We start from the raw sequence: 22972 nt of genomic DNA, 5'->3' as shown, positions 1-22972 counted from the left end.
ACCAAGTGTGTTGGTGTTGCTTTCGAGACTGCTTTACAGGTGACACTTGTTATGAATGTGATCCTTGCTACCCCTGTGGTCTCTCTTGCTACCCCGACAAAGAGATTTAAAAAAAAGTGTAATTTCTTCTTGTTTTTTTTTTTTGTAATGCAAGCTCTTGTGTTGTGGCCGGAGCCATGTGGCTCTTTGCTTCTGGACTGGCTAACTTTCTTGTTCAGGCCTCTTAAAACACTTTCAGCAGTGGCCCTAAATAAGAAAGAATAGGAATACCAAATAATGGGCCTCATTACGAGCATGGCGGTAGCCATGCCTGTATGGCAAGCACGGCTACCGCCATGCTCGCTACCAGCCCCGCCACCCACGATTGGGCAATAACCGGCTCATTAAGAGTTGAATGGAACGGTAATTGCCCATTTGCGGGTGCAGTAATGCCGGGCTCCTGATCCCCATTCTTCCCCATAGGGCAGAATGGGGGTGGGGAGCATGGTTGCACCGGCCCCGTTTATAACGGTGCCGGTGCAATCACGAGTTCTGCTTGCGGGTGCCGCACAGCCCGCCAGGGCTTAAGAACTGGCGGGCTGTCAGGAACCCGCAAGCAGAACTCGTAATGTGGCGGGACGGTATGAACGGTGCCGTGCCTTACGGGCATCGTTCATACGGGCACCGTTCATACGTCACCATCAGGGTCCTAATGAGGCCCAATGTGTCTTTCTGCAATATTATGCAATAATTACTAGACTCATTAAAGGTTTATTTCAGGCACACTTCATGGGGTGAGTCACTGATTTAGTCTGTTCTTAAACATCTCAACTCAGATTTTCATCCTTGTGAGGTCGATAAATGAGTACCAACACAGGTTGGGTGATATTGGGTGTATATTATTCTATATAAAGTGCTTAAGTGTAAGTGCTATATGATATGATTGTTTATTTATATAGCGCCTATACACAGAAGTGTTTCAAAGCGCTTCAAGGAGGGAGGGAGCAAAGGAAAATACAGTACATTCAGTAAAAAGTCCTTGAAACAATACAGAATGTGAAAAAAAACTATCGTAATAGGCCTGACGACATTTCTGATAGTGCAAGTGCAAAATAACAAGTAAGGTAGGAGGTAAGGGGGAAGGAAAACAAAGCAAGCAGTAACATTACTATGTCTGACGACAATTTACGCAGTGCAGGTGGAATACAAGGGGAGGGTTGGGAAGGGGGGGCTGAGGGATAGAGGGGTGAGGAGGAACAGAACAACTGCTGAGCAAATTCATCGGGAAAAATTAAAGCAGGGGAGGGGGAGAGGAGAACAAAGGGGGAGGAGGGGAGACAGACAAGCTACTATCATCGGTCATGGAACAGGTGATAGGAGTAAGTGCTAGGAGGGGAAGACCTCGAGGGAGAGTCTAGGTCATCAGAGGAGGGGGAGATGCAGGAAGTGAGAGTAGGAAGAGGGGTGGGAAGTAGAAGAGGGTGGGTTTGTGGTACCCAGCGCATAGAACAGGGTGGGCACCTCAAGAGCGTGAGTAGGGTCAGCGCAGAGCAGGGGGTGGAAGGTCATGAAGGTCTGGAGGCAGGGGCACGACGTGGACATACAATTAACATTAAAGGATGGAGATGAGAATGGGAGGGAGATGACCAGAGGGGAGAGGGAATGAGGCAAAAGGCGAAAGAGGGGGGGAGCAGTAGGTGGGTCAGAACAGGTGTACAATGCACAATTATACAGAAGTAGGAATCAAGGTAAGTTAAAGCAGTGAATGCAAACACAGGAAACTTGCATAGATAATGGACCGAACATTTACAGTGCGTTTGATTAGAGGAAGAGTGAAACATGAATGAAGTACGGTTAAATCCCCCAAAGCCATGGAGGGCAGGTGTGCGGTATGGAAAATAGTGCATAGACAACTAAAAGCGGCATTAACAGTGTTGATTTACAAGATTCTACTGAGGTGGAATTTGAGACTGTAGATGATCAGTTCCAGAAAGAATGTTTGTTGGGGCACAGAGGGTTTGGGTTTGCCCTTAAATGCAAAGGCTGAAGCAGGAGTCAACTGGAGGTGGGGGGCATTGAAAGTGTCACGTTGGTGCAGCAAGAGAAAGCTGCAAAGTCAAGTTCACCAGGGTGCTGGGTAAGTGGTAGAGTCAGGAAGGGAATGTAGACATGGAACGAGGGGGAGCAAGCAGAGGTGCGTGCACACCTTACCTTTGCGCTGTGACCCTGCATTAAGGTGTTGTACTGAACGCTGGGTGAACCAGGAGGGTAGGCTGCAGGCAGGTCCATAGGTAAAGTCCATGGAAAGGACAGGGAAAAGACAGGAAGGAGCCCGTAAGCGCTGCCCTTAAATGCGCGGACCCGGCTTCGCCTCACGGCTAGGCCGGGTCTCTGCATTTGATGAGGGCAGGGGCCAATCAGCAGGCAGGAAACAAGGACGTGCCTCCAAGCACCGAGGATGGTGCAGACAAAGAAGGAAGCTCGGCGGCCATCTTGGCATGGCCTCGTCCGATGCTGCAGGAGATGTAGTGGCAGCAATTCCGGGTCCCACGGTGGACAGGGGGGGACATCATTATCATATGGCCTTGGAAGTCTGCTTTCATTCACAGTAATTCGCTAATATGGGCCCATACACACTGATCTTAATGATATATGGCAATCCATTCTTGTATGAAATATATATCACATTATAGTGATATGTAACCATATTTTTCATAGTGTACGTAGGAACAATGCTATGTGATGCCACTTCCTGTTTTGTCAAGGGGTGAAATGTCGTGTTCCATCGCTTCCGCAATATCACTTCAGGGTGGGGTCAAATGACATCACTTCCAGTGATGTCATCAGAGGTTAAGGGTCATGTGATGTAACTTCTGCTACCCCAGGCATTTTGGTGTAATGACGTCCCTGATGCAGGTCCTTTACAGAAGGTGTAAAAATTAGATGAGATTTTTCGTTATAATATCCACAGAAAGAAAACCAGTGAAATGTCATCCCGCAATGAAATGACATGGCACCGCATGCCCAACATGCTCGTGTGGGAGAGGTTTTTTAGGTCAAAATGGGCCTGTTTTTGCCCAAAAGAGGGCCACCTTCATTAGGTAATTCGGTACGCGGCTAGTAGTTTTGATCAATATTACTGAACACATATCCTTTAAAGTGCCGAATTTTCAACAAATGTGACCAAATACTCCCTTCAGGGTACTAATGAACCAGTCTGTCAGAAAAGGAATGAATTGCTATTTGCAACCGTGGGCCATGTTTTCTTTGGGGCCCAGGCCAATTTTATGCCCCAGTCCGACTGTGTTGAAAATGCCACCTTTACGTCAGCTTGATGAGGCACAATCTAAATTTCCTAGGTTATGCTTTTGTCCACACCTGTGACAAAATCTCTGCTTATGCCTTTCCTCCTCTCGCTCTCCTCCACAGAGGGTTAATACAGTCCAATGCAAGTTGCAACTGAGCCCAGATCGCATTTGCAACGTCGTGTTCTTCAGGTGTATTGTTCCTATCACATAAACCACACATCGTTTCTCCCAGAGAGGTTCAGTTGTCTAATAACAAAGGCCTGGCATTACACCCCTCCCTCGTCTTCTTAGCTCCAGAGGCACTTCCTGAAACTTTAATGTTCTACCTCTTATGACGATTTTAGGACTCCGGGCACTCTGTAACCTCATGTCTCGCCGCCTCTGGGCTCGTGTAACTGGTTCTACAGCGCCCTGATGCCTGAGGGTTTGTGCGCGCTCTACAAATGAAATAAATAAGTACCTAATTAATAGGACAGTCTTGCCAAAACCAAAGCAGCTAGAAAATAATCCTTCCACCCACAGGCAGAACAGAGAAAATGGTCACAATGTTGCTATTTGTCTCTCGATTTGGCAGTTATCCCTTTAGAGGTCATCATTGGTCACATCTTCCTCCAGTCTTTCCAGGTCTGGCATCAGCCAGCCATTGGTGCTTTCAGGAATAATGAGTCACAACTTCATCGATTGTCAAGAACACAAGCCCATGTTCTCAGAGCTCGGGCCCAAAAGTCCTTCAAGCCCACGGATCCCTCTACTCTTCATTTGGTTACCAGAAGAATCCTCTTTTTGGTTGCAGTCACCTCAGCAAGACATGAGTTCCAGATACTCTCAGCTGAGGAGCTCTACAATCCCTCCCATCTATACTGCCCAAGTTTACTTCCGATATCCACATCAACCAGGAGATGTACATGCCCGCCTCATCCCCGGCCCCTCTCTTGAAGTAGACAGAGGCTTGTATAACCTGGATATCGGCAGGGCTCTCCAGCTTTAGTCCCACTGTACAAAACACATTTGGTCTATCGAAGCAGTGATTGCCTGTTAAAAAGGCTCCACCGCTGGTAAACAGGTTTTACAGGTTTACATTTAAGGCTTAGTTGTCCACGGCATTGATACGATATGATATATGATAGGTTATTTATAAGGCGCTTAACGCCCAGGGATTTCTAAATGCGGAACCGGGTATCAAACCTGCCTTGCTCCGGTTCGTCTTGCTTCCAAGGCGAGCACGTTGCCCCTGAGCTATCCTCCTGTCGAATGTTACACATTTTAGAGGTCACACCATCCTTAGGAGATTCATACGTACCTTAGTGGTCTTCCAAAGACAACTGATGGCCAGTTTGGGCAAACTGTTCTTAGGAATATTTGTGCCTTGTCATGTGACCGTGAGTGCTTGGGTAATCACTGTATCCGTCATTGTAGTCCCCCCGACATATGGTGGAGGGTTCCGTCGCTCGTCTCCACACATGCGCAGTTAGACGTAAACATGCCGTTGGCATGGGAACAGGGAGTTTCAGGACTGCGCATGGTTGCGGTGTGCAAGGGCTGGTCTATGCACATGCGTCCTGCAAACCTCACATCCTCCACGGGTAGACCTATTGTCTCGGGATGCGGCTCGGTCCTTGAACTGTGTGGAGATGAGCGACGAACCCTCCCGCACAACCGCAGTCTCTCTGCCCGGCACAGCTTTAATCATGCAGTTTACCACGGGAGATAGATGCCTCCAATGATTTCACTCACGCTCGTACGCGCTGGGAGTTTGTCTTCTCCTCGCACTGACATACTCACTAGGTAAGCTCTACATTAATGTCCAGCGGTACTTCCCATACTCCTGTGTTACTGCTATGACATCATCAACAAGCAACTAGCAACTAGTGTACCTCTACTAATGTGCACAGTGGTCTGCTTAATTTCTAGCCTAACGCCATTCCCTCATGGAAACCACAGACTCATAGTGCAGCAGACCGTGACATCAATCAGAGACCAACCAGTAATAGGCTCACCTACTACTATCTGCTATTAGGTACAGAGATTTAAATAAAGCCTACCTCTTTCACCACCAATGCTCCTTGTGTATATGCCCACCCTATATATGCGCAACATTGCCCCAAGAATCCATTTTTATATGGACACAATTCTATTCTCTTTTCAGTTTCAAGCGCTCCACCTCCAGTGTACTAAGAGGAGAACCCGAAACATCTTATCTGTAGTGGAGACTACCCCACACAACCTCTGTTTAGCCAGAAGGCACCCATGATGGGTGCCACCACTGTTAAGGTCAATGAAGGACCGGAATTGAGTTTTCTTTTAAACTTTTTTAACTGTGTGCTAATACTCGCATACCACTCAGGTTGCAACTAGCACTTGACAGGATATCATCAGAGTTTCCGCGCTTTTAACCCTCCTCCCCCTTCGTTTCTTTTAGGGTAAACCATGCCTTGGCTCCAGAAGAAGGCTCTCATACCTCTAAAGCCGAAACGTCTACAAATTCCAGCACCATTTGTTGTCTTTATGAACTTTGGATTATGATTTATTTTCCTGACGTCGACCATTCCAAGGTCACCCTTTAGCCTGGCTCTGGTAGACCTTCCCAAGGTCCTTTCTGTACTAGATCAGCCATATTAGTTATGCCCTATCTAGGATGCTGTAAATGAATATGCATAAATGTTTGCATAGGTTACCAACATTGTAGTATTAGGTTCTCCAAGTTGGTTAATACATATGTGAACTTCTTGTTACTTGGCACATTGATTTTGCACTAATTTACCTTTCTGCATGAAGTATTGCCTACTGTGGATCTTTCTCTCTGTCTACATGGTGCACAGTATTGCTTTAATATTGCATTGTTTTGCACTAACTTGATTTTTTGCATGAAGTAATGTTTTTGTGTACCCCTTGCTTATGTTGTCCACATTTCTGTATTGTACAAAATAATTCTGTTACGTGTACAGAGGGAACAAGCTATGTTACCCCTGGTTGACTACCGATTGACTTTTGCTTGCTATTAGTCAACAATCTTAAAATTACATTAAGTTCAGCACACTGTAAAGCTGTTCTACACTACCACTACTGTATTTCTGCATGATTACACATTTCATGGTAAAAGTAACAATTGCCTACTAAGTGTTTTTGACTACAATTGATTGAAGTTGCATTGAGTTACGTTGCAACTACCAAACTACCACAGGCAGGATGCCCCCTCATGTTCACATCCATTCATAGCCCACAGTCCTGTTCCTGTATTGGGCCATCCCTCCAGTTACCCTTCATCCAATATTTAATGGCAGAGAGACAGTTGGACATTTTGGCAGAGAGATCAGAGGAGAAGTCAGGAAAAGAGAAGATTTGGGTGTCACCCGCAAAGAGTTGGTATGAAAACCCAAAGGAGGAGATTAGTGCCACAGGAGCAGAGGTGTAGAGTGTAAAGAAGAGGGGACCCAAGAGAGAGCCTTTGGCACCACCTACCGTTAGATGAGTGAGTTGAGAGTGAGTTGATTCTCGAGAGGATAGCTCAAGGGGTAACAAGCTCACCTAGGAAACAAGACAACGTAGAGCAACACATGTTCGATCCCTGGGTCCACGCTTAGAAACCTCTGAGTATTAAGCACCTTATAAATAACCAATCGCAATTACAATAGAGGTGTTGTTGCTCCAGGAGACTGGGAATTGGTGCAAGGTAGGATTCAATCCAGACAAGGGTTATATCATGAATCCTAAGAAGAAAGTGATTATTAAGAAGATCAGAGTGATCCATACTGTCAAAGGCAGCCATCAGGTCAAGGAGAATTAGTATAGAGGATAGGTTGGAGTTCTTAGCAGAGGCAATGAAGGTGGACACATTCATGAGAGCAGTTTCTGTCAAGTGACAGGAGCGGAAACCTGCTTGTAGGGGGCCTCGGAGGTTGTGGATGTTTAAGAAATTGGTAAGACGATTGAGCACAACCCTTTCGGGCAATTAAGAGTAGTGCGAAAGTTAGCCTGTGGGTTCTGGTCAGCCTCTTGCTTTTTAAGGAGAAGGATAGAAGGATGACTGCGGCTACTTTGGAAACAGAGGGAAAGCAAGAAGAGTCGAAGGACGGGATGAAGAGTTCAGTGAGGTGAGGGGCCACAAAAGAAGTAACAGTCCTGACTAGCTGCAGAGAAATAGGGGTCTGTTGGGGCACAAAGGGGGTTACCCTTCTTTGGTAGAGATAGCACTTCTTCAGTATTAGTGTGACTAAAGTAGGACATAGAGACAGAGGAAGATGGTAGAGTAGGCAGAGGGTAAAATGTAGGAGGAGGGAGTGTGGGGCAGGTCGGGAGAGAATCTCTAATTTTGGAGGTTTTGCAGCAAAATAGAACCTCTCCCTGAACCTCAGACAAACAAATGCCGATGCCATTATGGCTGACTGTGATTACGGTCTATGGACAGATGAAGCCAAATTCAGTCCCTTTCCATCTCCCTCTCCTCTTCCATCTTTCCATCTCTCCTTTTCCACACTCCCTCCATCTTTGGTTATCGTAAAGTTTCCCACCTTTTGAGGCTTTTCCATTTATTGTAGCACAGAGAAGAAGGCTGGGGAGGAATTTGAATAATCGTCAACATTTCCCTGTTCTCCGCTTTCATCCAGAGGAGAAGCTGTGGTTAATCACTGGCTCTGCCCAACTGACCTCAATGCAGCGTACTCCCGCCTACCCTTTCTTTACTTATACTCGTAAATTCTGATCCTCATGTGCATACTGGTAGTTCCATGCAAGGACTGGAGAATGCAACGGCACCTCGCCAGATTCTGGGAATGGCTGCTACAGCTTCAGTCCTTAAGCTTATCTATTTATGCAAGAGAGTATTTCTCCCCTCCAGTGGGGTATTATGGATTTAATAGGGGCTCCCCTTATACTTCCCAAACCATCAGTTTCATTGAGGATGGACTCTCCACAGTATGGTTGGGCCAGCATCTTGGAGTCTAGAGAGGATTGATTGCTCCCCTCATATCAACGTCCTGGAAGTGAAGGGGATCTTCCTGCTCCTTTGGGCCCTCCGGCAACATGTCAGCAAGAGCTCGATACTAGTCCACAATATTTTACATGAACACAAAGTTGGAATAAGGTCCTGCACAGTTAGACATTTCGACACTTGGTCTATGGGACCGAGCTCTCCGATAAAACATTTTTGAAGATGCTTCCCACGTTGCACATTCTGAACTTGGGGGGGGACTTCCTAAGTGTCTTACATGCGCTTCATATGAATAGTAAGTAAATGCAGATAGTGGGAGGTGTTCTTCCCCTTTTATGTCAACTGGATGAGGCACAATGTACATTTCTCAGGATATGCTTTTGTCCACTCCTGGGACAACATTTCTGCTTATTCCTTTCCTCCTCTCGCTCTCCTCCACAGAGTGCTAATGAAGTTCAGTTCAAGTTTCAACTGAGACCGGATCGTATTTGTAAGGTATTGACCCAATACATTGTGTTCTCCAGATGTATTGCTCCTATCACACAAACCACACATTCTCCTTCTCCCAGGGAGGATCTCTTGTCTTATCACAAGGGTCTGGTATTACACACCTCCCTCATTTACTTAGCTCTGTGAGTCACTTCCGGAGGTTTTAGTGATCTACCTCTTATGCCGGTCTTATTCTTGCCACAACCAAAATGGCTACTTACCTCAGTGTTTGTGCCTTCTTTCCCAACCAAGCCACTGCATGTTGGCGACAAGCTCATATTTACGTACCCCATGGTAGCGAACCTAAGAGCGTGTTGTGTGGGGCACCCATGCTTCGGGCAAGTCTGAACGGGCAGCAGCAGCTGATGGCAGCATTGGCAGGAGAGGAGGTGCTCACTGACGGTGGTTCGTTTTGGTGCAGGCATCAGGTGCAGGGGGCCAAGGTCTGGGCCCCCCTGCAATTTGGGCCCTGACTCAAGCTCAGGTGTAACCCGGGCAGTGCCCCACAGTGTGGTTCGTTGGCAAAGGCTTAAAGATAAGGATCCATCATCGTTGGACGGCGTTGTGGCCATTTTGGTGGCCTAGGTTACCAGGATAAACTGCTGGTAGCCGAGAGGACTGCATCAACACCATTGTCCTCGTTGCAGTACCCAGGAGATGTATTTATTATTTTTTTGTTTGTTTTATCAATTCTGGATCTGACCATCAGAAAGTGACCTGAACTTGCAGAGCATACATGCAAAACCCCCCCGCCCCTTCCCACTTGCCCAGTCCGGAGGAACCAGTAATACCCTTGGGAGCTGCGGTTAGACTCTTTCAAAGTCTATCTCAGGGCAGCTGGTGGTGCAAGCTACACCAACGACCAGAAGGAGGCAGCACTATTGAACTGCCTGCGGACGAAAAGCCTGCGCATTTTCAGACATTTGCCGAACGAACCAGTCACTGTAGAGGTCAAAGATGGATACAGGGTGGTGAGTGTCTATGAAACCGCCTTACAAAAGCTGACTAAACGCTTTGAAAAGATGGTGAATGTTGTGTTGGAAAGGTACCATTTTTTCTACAGGGTTCAAGGCTCAGATGAGCCTATGGGCAGTTACGTTACCGCCCTCAGAATGCTGATGGCAACATGTAGGTTCACAGGGATGCTGGACGAATACATAAGGGACTGCATAATGGTGGGAACATGTAAGGCGAAGATAAGGGAGAGACTGTGGATTGAAAGGGATCCCTTCCCTGGAGAAGTTGATGAAGATGGCGTAAGCAATCAAGGAGTCTGTCAAGAGCATTCCGGTGATGATGCACAAAGACGTTGTGTAGATTAGCAGCGGAGAGCCAGTGGTGAAGGCCGTGTACCCGATAAAGAAGACAGAAGCAGGGAAGCCCAACATGAATAGAACAGAAGGGCAACCCAATGCTGGAAAAAGGCCCGGCTACAATAGATGTCGATGGAACGGTCGCTCCACGGGGTCAGAGACTGCCCCACCTTGTCTGTGGATTGCAGGCAGTGTGGCACAAGAGAACACTTTGCGAGGCAGTGCAGATTGGCCAGGGAAGGTCTGTGCCCACCAAAAGGGAGTGTTAATTTAGTCAAAGAGCTTGAAGAATTGAAAGTGCCAATGGCAGAGCAGAGGTTTTTGCTCCATGTTCAAGGGGAGAAGAAGTATGGACTATGGGATATGGTGAAGGTGAATGGTGCTGACATCGAGATGATGAGAGACTCAGAGGCTCTACACATCATGGTGCCTCCTGAGTTGTATGAAGAGACCTTTAAGAAGTCAATGGAGGTGCTTGTGCCACCGGACATAAATCTCAGTGCCTATGGACAGGTTCCCATCACCGTTTCGGGGTACGAGTGGGCTGACATCAAGTTCAAAGGGTGACAAAGGGGAAGTAATATGTGGATCGCAAGGGAGCCATTGGCATTGGCTGGGATGAGCAGGCAGCGTTGGACATACAAATATGCACAGGAAGGGCTCTGCCTGCATTGTGTGTGGAGGTGGAGGGACAAATGTCTAAGGAAAACCTCAGGGTTATGTATCCTACCATTTTCAGGGACAAGCTAGGAAAGTTGAAAAGGTTCGCACACAAGATTGTGTTGAAGGGGGGAGTGATGCAGGTTGCTAACAGGTTGAGGAATGTACCAGTATTGGCTTGACAGGGACTCAAGGTGGAGTGGCACAAGCTGATGCAGGAAGGTAATCAAGGTGGCTGTCGCAGGTGGTGCTGGCGAGCAAACAAGATGGGTGCCTAAGGATGTGAGTTGACTCATGGGATCTGAACTGTAATATCCGGGTGGACAGAAACCCCCTCCCAAACATCAACAAGTTGCTGACTACGATCGGCCGAGCATTGTGGTTTTCCACACTGGATTTATCATCGGCCTACCATCAGATCAAGTTGCATGAGTCCTCATGCCATTTGATTTCCGTTGTGACATCTTTTGGGGCTTTCATGTTCCACAGGATGCCATTTGGGTTGGCGTCCGCGACAGCGGTGTTTCAGCGATTGATGCAAGAGTTGTTTGGTAGTCTCGTTAGCGTGAAATATTTCCAAGATGATATCCTGGTTTGGGGGGAGACGGAGGATGAACACGATCGGAGGTTCAGAAGGTTGCAAGAGAAGGGGTTGACTGTGAAAATTACTAAGTGCCAGACAAAGGTGCAGTGCATTACCTATTTGGGCCACACCATTGATGGGGATGGAATCGGTCGGCCCGAAGAAGAGTTTGGTTGATGTGCTGAAGGATGTGTCTGTTCCTGGATCTTAGGAACAGCACAGATCTTTTCTAGGGATAGCCCAATTGTACGTTACGTCAATTCCAGGTTATGCTGAAAGGACAGTTTGCATGGCAGAGCTGCTCAAGAAGCATGTGAAGTTTGAATGGACAGAGGAGTTTCAAAGTGAGTTTGAGACAGTGAGGATGTGTGTGGATGAGGCTCCTTCTTTGTTGACATTTAATGTCAAGTGCAAGACAGATTTGACTATCAATGGTAGTGAGTTTGGTCCAGGGGCCTTTTTGACACATTGGATTCATAGTTGCCAGCCATTTTGTTGCTTTCTATACTATCCCGTCTCCACGTTAGTCTCTTTATGTCTGTTGAGTCTTCATGTAGCGCCCTGATGCCTGCGGGCGACCGGCGCAATATAAATAAATAAATAAATAAATTTGCATCCAGGGTTTTGAGCGACCCGGAGAACAGGTACTCCGTGATTGAGAAGGAAGCGCTTGCCGTGTTCTGGGCATCCAAGCATTTTCAAACGCTTCTGTGGGGTTTGCCCTATGTGGTGCGGACCGACCATAAGCCGCAGGTGCATGTGCTTACCACTAAAGGGTTGGGGTCAGTTTCCCACAGATTTGCGCTTTGGATTGTAGGATTGCAGGACTATAATTCTGTGGTGGAGTGCGTTCCGGGTCAGAGGAACGCAGTGGAAGATTGTCTATCTCGGTTGCCTGGGCGTGACAGTGGGGATGATAGTTTGCAAAGTGAGGAGTGTGTGCAGGTTGCGCGCTTCTTACCAGGAATAGATAAAGAAGAGTGGAGTCAGGAGAGCGCTTGTGATCCGGAGTTGGTCTAGATTAGGAGGGTTTTAAGAGAAGGGCGGACTGCCATTAAGGACTCAGAGATTGGCAAGAGGGGTTGTATACTAATTGACCTTTTCACAATTGACCTCGGGAGAATTGACCTCGGGAGAATTGACCTAATTTAGAAGGTCAATTAGGTCATATATGCGGGAGAAACCCCCCACAACCCTCCACCCAATCCAAAACACCCTGCAAACCCCCACCCAATACCCTTATATTATTTATAATCCAAAACCAACCAAATACATATATAAAATAACTAAAACAATATAAATGTCAATTGTGCAGAAGGTCAATTGGGACCACTATAATTAGGTCAATTGTGCAAAAGGTTAAATGTAAAAGGTAAATTTGGGTAATACTGCAAGAGGTATGCGCCAGTTGCCAATGAGCTTGCAGAGAGTGCCTGGATCATGATGAGAGGGGACATGTTGGTGCCCCCAGCCAGTGTACGCAGTAGGTTGGTGGCTTTAGCCCATGAGGGGCATCTGGGTCTCACTTTGACAAAGAAGAGGTTGAGGGAATGTTACTGGTGGCCTGCGATGGACAGTGACATGGAGAAAGTGGTCTGAGACTGTGTCCTGTGTGAGGTGAGTGATAAGAGTCAGGTGTTCAGGACACAGCGGTGTATCCGGTCCTGATTCTGACACGGTATGGAGTCAAGTTGCGCTAGACATGATGAGACCTTCCGATGTGTTGTATGAGGGAGACAGGTTCATTTTTGTTTTCATTGATGACACGTCCAGGTAGAACGGGTTTTCCCCGATGCGGTTTGTTACGACTTGCTCCGTGCTGAAGTTCCTCTGGGAAGTTTTTGACAGCGAGGGCACACCAGAGAGCATTGTCACAGACAACGATGTGCAGTTTGTTTCACAGGAGATGACAGATTATTTTGGGAAGAGGGGTTACAGCATCACAGGACGCCATTGTACAACCCAAGGGCTAATGGGCTTTAGAGCATGCCAATTGGTTTGTAAAGGGGGTGATCCAGTTAGCGCTGGCTAATGTTTTGGATTGGCATGTCGTGCTGACAGATGCTGTTGTTGTGCATAGGTAAACACTCAACATAATGACTGAGTGTGCGCCTTTTGAGCTCATGAGGGGCATAAGGGCCAGTGGGATGCTCAGACCTGGATAGCTCGGTGGGGTGTGCAGTCTGAGGTGAAATTGGAGGATGTTGTTGCTGTGGCGAGGCAGAAACAGAAGCCTGCGGCTGAGAGAGAGAGAGGGCACGAAACAAGAAATGCAGGGCCTGATTCATGCAAGTGTTTTATAATGGCGCAATCCCATAGGAAAACGTTCTGTGAATCAAGGCCGCAGTGTCCAGGGGGGAGACATGGTGAGAGTCAAGATGTCATGACCTGGCGAAATTGCCCCTTCTGGACCTCATGGTCATTGTCACGAAGGGCTTGTACTCCTTGTTCCTCCCAACATGGCCGTACCAAGCTGCGTGCTACGCACTAGCTTTCACGTCGTGGCACGTACTATAAATTGGTCACGCCCCTGCGAGTCCGCGCGTCTCAACGTTATCTTCGGTAGTGACCCGACGTGTGCTTACTCTCTACATTGGTTTCCTTTGATCCTCTTACTTCCTTCCTTGCCTTTTATCCTGTTCCTGGATTTCCCCCCCCTACTTACTCGTTCATCGCTAATCCTGGATACCCTGGAACCACGAACTTCCCGGAACTCTGAACGCATCCTGCAACCTGACGAGGCTCGGGCGAGCCTATTCAAAACCCGAACCATCCACAGGAAGAGTCCTGCGGCCGAACAAGGGAGATCCCGATCACAGGTGAGACGGGGGGAGATTTACAACAGTTTGAGACGCCAAACGATCAATACGGATTCTACCATGGAGAATGCTATTCAGGACCTGATGCGCGGAATGCAAGAACTTTCCACAGAGATGCAGAATTTAAAAGCCGAGAATGCAGCGCTAAGACAGCTTGTCTTGTCACGTGACTCCGAGAACAAGGACAGCGTATTATTGGGAGGAGTGGTTGATAAATACGATGGTTCAACAAAGACCTTACGTGGATTCCTGGATTCTTGTTTGGTACATTTTACCTTCAAGCCCTACTATTTCTCAACTCCTAGGGCTAAGGTGGGCTTCATAATACTGCATCTTTCCGGTAATGCCCTTACATTTACTCAATTCAGGGGATGCTCTCCTGGATGATTATGAAGGGTTCATCGCGGAACTCAAGACCATGTTCGAACGTCCAGAGCTGGTCCACGGTGCTCAAGAGAAGTTACTTGATTTCCAGCAAGGATCCCAAGACATGTTGACCTATGTTATCAGATTTAAACAGCTAGCCAAAGAGGCGGACTGGCCCCTGGAAGCCAGTTTTACCTTGTTTCGCAGAGGTCTAAATGAAGAGATTAAGGACGAATTAGCCAGAGTGGCACGTCCTAGTTCATTCCAGGCCCTCCTGGACTTGTCTATGCAAATAGACTTCAGAATCCAAGAAAGAAAGGCTGAAAAGAAAAAGAATAAAGTCTCAATTCAAATAAACTCCCCAGAGAATACTACAAGGACCGAATCTGCCAAGAATCCGAACACTGATTCTGAACCCATGCAACTTGGAGCCTTTCGTGGACCAATTTCCCCGCAGGAAAGGTTAAGAAGGATACACACAGGCTTATGCATGTATTGTGCCTCAGATAAACATCTAGTTAAAGAGTGTCCTCTGGCTCATCCCCGACGCTCGGGAAACGCCAGCTCCCGATCCTAAATGGAGCAAGGTTTCGGGAGAGCGATGTTTGCTCCACATCAATTCCATCCTTGAACTCTCCTGGACAAAACAAATTGGTGATATTACAGGCCTTTTTATCGCCATCCAAGGACAAGGTCTACCCCATACTGGCCTTGGTGGATTGCAGAGCAATGGGAGTCTTCATTGATCAAGATTGGGTCAGAAGTCATAACATTCCATATGAAGCAAGAAGTTTTTCACAGCCAGTGGAAGCAATTGACGGAAGACCTCTTTCCTCAGGACCCATAAGTCTGCAAACAAGGGAGATCCATCTTTCCATAAATCATCATCAAGAAAGGATTGTGTTTGACATTATACAATCAGCCCATTACCCCTTGGTTCTGGGCATGCCCTGGTTACAAAGGCACAATCCATATATTAACTGGACAGCCGGATCCTTATTCCTGGGCTCGGAGTTCTGTATGAACCATTGTTTAAACCTGGATACCTCAGTCACAGCTCCTATAAGTCTACCAAGGTGTCCAGAGACACCACTCATGGTTTCCAATATTGTACAAGTTCCAGAGATCTATCAAGGGTATGCTGATGTATACTCTACTGCCATTGTTCAAGCCTTACCTCCACATAGACCCGAAGACTGTGCCATAGATACTGAACCCTCAGCAGTGATTCCCTTTGGCAGGATGTTTATCCTTTCAGAACCCGAAAAGAGAGCCCTCCGGGAATACCTAGACAGTAATCTTGAGAACGGCACCATAAGACCTTCAAAATCACCAGCTGGTGCTTCATTGTTCTTCGTTCCAAAAAAGGATACCAAAGAGCTCAGACCATGCCTGGACTATCGGGGCCTAAATCAATACACCCTGAAAGACAGATACCCACTACCCCTGATCTCGGATATCCTTGAAGCTGTGAGAGGTGCAGTGATATTCACGAAACTGGATCTCTGAGGTGCTTACCATTTGATTCGTATCCGGGAAGGAGACAAATGGAAAACAGCCTTTAGAACACCCTTTGGTCACTTTGAATACCTAGTCATACCCTTTGGTCTGACTAATGCTCCCGCAGTCTTCCAGCGTTTTATGGATAGGGTGTTCTCTGACATGTTATTTCTCAATGTTATCGTCTACTTGGATGACATATTGATCTTCTCCAAGGACTCCTTGAAACATGAACAACATGTAAAAGCAGTACTTCAACGTCTCCGTGAAAATCAACTCTTAGCCAAACCAGAAAAATGTTTGTTTCATGTTACATCAGTTCACTATCTGGGATTTGTCCTCAGTTCAGAAGGAATTAGTATGGACCCTTCAAAGGTGAAGGCCATACTGGCTTGGCCCGCCTCAACATCTGTTAAGCAAATACAATCCTTTCTGGGGCTTGCCGACTTCTACCGGAAATGTATTCCCACCTTTTCCGAGATTGTTCAACCCATTGTTAATCTCCTGAAGAAAGACGTTCCATTTAACTGGTCTATACCACAAGACAAGGCATTCCAACGCTTGAAAGAAGAATTCACTCAGGCCCCCATCCTGGCCCAACCTGACATAAATCGTCCTTTTCTAGTGGAAACTGATGCCTCCAATTACGCCATAGGAGCAGTTTTAAAACAAGAATCCGATGATAAGTTGGAACATCCCATTGCTTATCTCTCACGGACCCTGACCACCAGCGAGACTCACTACTCAGTTCTGGAGAAGGAGTTATTGGCTATTCATCATGCCTTCACTGAATGGAGACATTTACTCCTGGGTGCTAAATATCCAGTTCAAGTCCGTACTGATCACCGAAATCTTCAGGTCCTTCAATCCATGGAGTGCAGGAACAGTAGACAGGCTCGATGGGCCTACTTCTTTGCTCAATATGAATTTCAAATTTCACATGTTCCTGGATCGCAAAACTTGATTGCCGATGCCCTTTCTCGGCGTCCCGACTACGTTCCCTTGGAGGATAAGATCTATCCTAAAATGTTTCCACCCACAATCTTTGTAGCTCAAGCGATCAATCTCCTGGAAGAAATCAGAGCACAGACTCAATTATCTGAACTCTGGAAGGACATATCGAAGAAAAATCCCTGGCGTCTGACAATCAAGGAAGGATATTTATTCAAGAACAATCCAGTGGTCATTCCGACAAAAGAACTTCAACAGAAGGTAATGAATCTATGCCATGATACTCTTCACTCCGGCCATCGAGGAGTAACCAACACCTTCCGTCTTATACAAAGACAGTTCTGGTGGCCAGGGATGAAGTCCAGTGTAGTTCAATACATCAAGACCTGTGCTATTTGTAGTCAGAACAAATACGATAATCAGAGGCCGGCGGGTCTGCTTCTACAACCTACGTTGCCAACCAGACCCTGGGAAGTTATTGCCACTGACTTCATTGTTGAATTACCACCTTCCCGAGGATATACAACCATCATGGTAACCATTGACTTGTTCACTCATCTAGCTCATTTTACATCATTGTATAAACTACCATCTTCCTCAGAACTTGCTGGAATTTTCCTGGAACATATTTTTCGTCTTCATGGCCTTCCTTCCAAGATTATTTCGAATCGGGGACCTCAGTATATTTCACAATTCTGGAAACATCTCTGTCGTGTTCTAGGAATCCAACGTGCCCTTTCTTCAGGCTATCATCCACAAACCAATGGGGCAACGGAACGAGTAAATCAAACCCTGGAACAATATCTTCGTTGTTTTGCCACCAAGGTTCAAGACAATTGGTCTCTCCTTATACCTTTAGCCGAATTCTCCTACAATAACTCAGATCATTCAGCTCTCAAGATCAGCCCTTTCTATTGCAGTGAAGGTTATCACCCGTCTGTTTTACCATCAGTTCTTCCAGAATCTACTCCGGTACCTACCCTTGACTCTTGGATTCAGACGCTGATCGACTTACAAAGAGAGGCAAAGGATCAGTTAGAACAGGCCCAGACTCGAACCAAAAGATATGCGGACTCTAAGAGAAGACCATCACCTTCCTATTCAGTTGGCGATCAAGTCTGGTTAGCCTCGAAAATGTTACCTCGACATCTACGACCAAACAAATTAGCTCCTCGCTATTATGGTCCATTTTCTATAAAGGAAATCATCAATCCTGTCTCCTTCCGACTTAAGCTCCCGGATTCCTGGAAGAAGATACATCCAGTCTTCCATACTTCCCTGTTGAAACCCTACGTTAGTTCTACTCGAAAACCCTTCAAACCCACACCTGTTGTTGTGGACGACCAGTTGGAATATGAGGTGTCCAGGATATGTGATTCCAGGCATAGGAGGGGTTGACTACAATATCTGGTCGAGTGGAAAGGCTACCCCCCTAGCGAGAGAACATGGGAACCAGTTTCTAATTTAAAGACCCCTCGTTTGCTCAGAAGATTCCATCTTATTCACCTAGGCAAGCCTGGAGGAACCAGTCTTCGGAGGGGGCATGCTGTCATGACCCGGCGAAATTGCCCCTTCTGGACCTCATGGTCATTGTCACGAAGGGCTTGTACTCCTTGTTCCTCCCAACATGGCCGTACTAAGCTCCGTGCTACGCACTAGCTTTCACGTCGTGGCACGTACTATAAATTGGTCATGCCCCTGCGGGTCCGCGCATCTCAACGCTATCTTCGGTAGTGACCCGACGTGTGCTTACCTTCTACATTGGTTCCTTTGATCCTCTTACTTCCTTCCTTGCCTTTTATCCTGTTCCTGGATTTCCCCCCCTACTTACTCGTTCATCGCTAATCCTGGATACCCTGGAACCACGAACTTCCCGGAACTCTGAACGCGTCCTGCAACCTGACGAGGCTCGGGCGAGCCTATTCAAGACCCGAACCATCCACAGGAAGAGTCCTGCGGCCGAACAAGGGAGATCCCGATCACAGGTGAGACGGGGGGATATTTACGACACAAGAGTTCACGTTTTGTGAGAAAAGGGTTGCCTGTTTTCCTTTCCCCGAGGGAGGTTATTAGAGTGGCTAGTGGCTATGTCAAGTTGAGCGATGGCACTGTGTGGCATCAGAGGAGGAATTCTGTGCAGGATGTGTCTGTGGCATGGTGGATGGATGACGGTTCCGAGAAAAACGAGTGTCACTTTTGGTGGCAGCGATTTGCACCAGGAGGCTCTGACTGTGGTGGGGTGTCTACTCCCATCGTGGAGGGCGAGCCAAGAATTGTTGTGGAGGATGTGGTTGTTGTTGGCACTTCAGAGGCGCATGGGTTGCAGGTTTCCACTGCGGCCCACATGCTGCCCAGGAGATTGGAGGATTATGTGTGCCAGTGATGTTTACTACTCTGTGATGTGTTTTTGATTCTTTCTGGTTTGCTCCTTTTCCTTTTCTTTTGCTCTAGTTTTCGTTGTCTGCTCTGTTTGCTCTTTGTTTCATTTCTTTCTATTCTTGCTCTTCTTTTGTTGGGTGTTAGGTAAGCGGGTAGGTGTGTAGTAGCTTGGTGCGCGTGTGTGCATGCAGCGTTCTGGTTCTACCATTCCTTTTGGAATACTTTATTGTTTGTCTTGTTCGTCAGTTGCACTTAATAAACTGTGGGGTACCTATGTGTTTGTGCCTTCTTTCCCAACCAAGCCACTACTTATTTGTCACTGGATCTGGCAATTAATCCAATAGAGGTCATCATTGGTCACATTTGCCTCCAGTCTTTCCAGATCTGGCATCGGCCAGCCATTGGGGCTTTCAGGAATAATGAGTCACAGTGGTTTTTTCAATGGCAGATGAGGCTCTTTGGTAGACCCCACCTTTACTGACTATCAAGACCACAAGCCCATATTCTGAGAGCTTGGGCTCAAAGGTCCTTGGGCTCAAAAGTCCTTCAAGTCCATGGATCCCTCTACTCTTCATTTGGTTACCAGAAGAATCCTCTTTTTGTTGTTGCGGTCACTTCAGCAAGACATGAGTTCCAGGTACTCTCAGCTGAAGAGCTCTACAAACCCTCCCATCTGTACTGCCCAGGTTTGCTTCTGGTATTCACATCAACCAGGAGATTAGGAGATCTACATGCCCGTTTCATCCCCGGTCCCTCTCCTGAAGCAACGCTTGCATGACCTGGATATCTGTAGGGCGTGGGGGGGGGGGTACAGATACACCCAAACCTATGGAGGAAAGGAGACTATGGACTACGAGTAAAAGAGAACTGCGTACTATCTTCAGCTTGATGCCGATGAGTCTGTAGGTTTCCAAACACCCTGCCGGGGAACAAGAGACTACAACTTGTTATTGTAACACCCAGGGGACTCATTGAAAAAGTATACCATTGATAGGTATTCAATGGAGGATTTAATTAAAGGGCACACCGACTGGTTATCATAAACACTGGTTGTATTGAAACTAAGCTACACAAGGTTTCCACAGAGCAGGTGTTGTATCTGTTGCGGAATGCAAAGATGGTCCCCAAATCGGTAGAGAGTCAAGAGTTTGGACAGATATGGTTATAAAATGAAAGGCTTGGGCCTCATTATGGAATACAGAGAAACTTGTTTATCAAATCATGTTAAATCCCCACGGCTATGAGAGGCAGAATGGCAGTGTTAATCCTCTTTCCTGGAGTCCATATGACTCCATTGAGGATTTGGACAGGATTACCACAAGTGGTCATTTCCCCCATTGGTAAATCTTCCACTTTGATTGGACATTAAGTGGAGGTAAAATCTACAGCCAGGTGCAGAAGGCCTTTGCCCCACTTTATCCCCAATATGGAATTTGGTGGTGCAGGGAAGTGGTGTTAAGGTGGTGGTAATGGAATTGCTGTCACTTTTTCCAACACCTCTATACTTGTAATGAAACCCTAAAGGTTGACTGGGTCTTTCTTTCTTGATGCTTTCATCCAAACTGTGGTCTGGCTGAAGAGACATATAGGCCTAAAATGTCCTTATGCTATCAGTATTGGGAAAAAATGTCTGTTCCAAAATGGGTTCCTATTGGCTTAAAAGGAAAGAGGAAGGAGAGCTTTAGATGAATACAAACATTTCAATCACCATTCGAATGAGGTTGTTATCCAGGGCAAGAGATGGCGAGTGGGATTTCTACTTCCTGTTGTGAGAATTAATTCTGGGATACATTTTTTACAGGAAGTGCCCATCTCTTGGGTTTAGACTCTCGGACCACAGCATCCTTAACACGCGTCTGTTATTTGGTCTCCCGATTGGACGTTACTCTAAGTATTCTTTGGGAAAATACAGGGCAACTGGGGTGTACTTCTTGCCCACTTCCAATACATTCCTTTCAGCCTCACCCAGTGGTCTGCATAAGTAGCACAAACCCATTTTCATCTATAACATCAAGATAACATTCCCAACAGACAATAGGGGGCGTAGGGGTCCAGATATCTGCCACTTGATGCCAGCTGCAGTGCTCTGTTTGCATTATGTAGGCCAGTGGCACCTACGGCTTGTTATAGAGCAGTGCTCTGCAACCTTTGGCTCACCAGATGTTTCAGAATACAACTCCCAAAAGCCCTAGGCTGTATAGTCAATAGCAAGGCATTGTGGTAGTCGTAGTCCAAAACACCACAGGTTGCAACCCCTATCGGAGAGGGACTCTTGCTATTGAAATAATACACCTGGAAATAGTTTTCAGAATACAAATACATCTTTTCACCTGTAGGAACGACTTGCTTGAGAAATAGAACCAACTTCTTAACACTCGAAAAAAGATTTGAATTGCAACTTCTAAATGTAGAGACTAAGATTCATCTCCTCAGACTGTTATTCTGAGTTGGCTTTTGAGGCACTAAAATACACCAGCATCCTAAGGCAAGTTCAGCAGCAGGCCTAGCGTTGGGTTCGGGTACCCTTGCATCATCGCGCTCTGGCACAATACGATATAAGGAGTCCTTGCCCCTGTCTGAGCCCTCATTCCTCCTGGGACGAAGAGCACATGCTCCATCTTTCTGAGTGTACACATAGAGTCAGATTCTTGAAAAAGTGGGCATCTCAGTGAGATGTGCCATGAGGCAAAGATGATCCTGCACTTCTCGCGCTTTGAAACACTTGTGTATGGACGGGCTATAAATAAAATATCATATCATATCTAACAGGAGATTGCAAATTCACAAAGAAAACACCAACAGATACCCAGTGCGCAAAAGAGGTGCACATCAGTGGCCATTTAATGGCACATCTGATGAGATGCAGATGTTTTTGGCACATCTGTCAGATGGACACTTTTGTATTTGCAACTGTTGACATGAGCATCACTTTGTGTCAAAAATATGTGCCTCTCAGATGCTCCAAAAAAGAGTGCACACACTCTAAAAACACAAGCAAAGTATTCAATGTGTTTAATTTTCTTTTTTTGTCTTCGGTTCGTATTAAGTCTGAGAATAAGACAATATATATTTTCGAACTTTAGCTGTGGGGGGTAATTTACATTGTAAAGTGGTTCACTTCCCATGGGAGTACATGTATGCCATTTGAATGTCTCTGGTGGTAGCGTTGCCATGTCATTCAGGAATGTCGTAGAGCGATGGCGATGATTGCATTGATGTAGTGTGAGATTATGGATTTAATTCATATAATTGTGTAAAAACTGTCAGTGTGGTTGCTAGACAGCCAAAGGGAAAGTGTTCTACATCCTATTGTTGTCTCATTCCTGTACAAGTGTTCTATGGCCACATGGTTGCAACCAAAGGCAACACAAATGCACAGTACTCAGCTATGTCGTAAAATGCCCTCTCTAATGCTGCCCTGCTGGTGATCTGGGATGAGACTTTTGAAAACAAATACAGGGCTGACAGTACACTGACTAGTGGGGGTACTGCATGTGCTGCCATGGGTTTGGTAAGTGCCCCCTCTCCCTGACTCACCATGTCCAGTATGATATGGGGTGGGAAGCGGAACGTCTGGACGGCCTCTTCATCGGCCAGTTGAAATACGGTGAACCTCCCATATTTCATTTACCTCCTCATCTGTCAGTACAGCAGCGTGATGCCGCCTGGATCGGCCATGTTGTGAATGTGTAGCTGTC

The sequence above is a fragment of the Ambystoma mexicanum genome, chromosome 2p, assembly GCF_040938575.1.
Source record: "Ambystoma mexicanum isolate Mex_15411 chromosome 2p, UKY_AmexF1_1, whole genome shotgun sequence".
Taxonomy (NCBI): Eukaryota; Metazoa; Chordata; class Amphibia; order Caudata; family Ambystomatidae; genus Ambystoma; species Ambystoma mexicanum.
Note: the sequence above shows the minus strand (reverse complement) of the source record.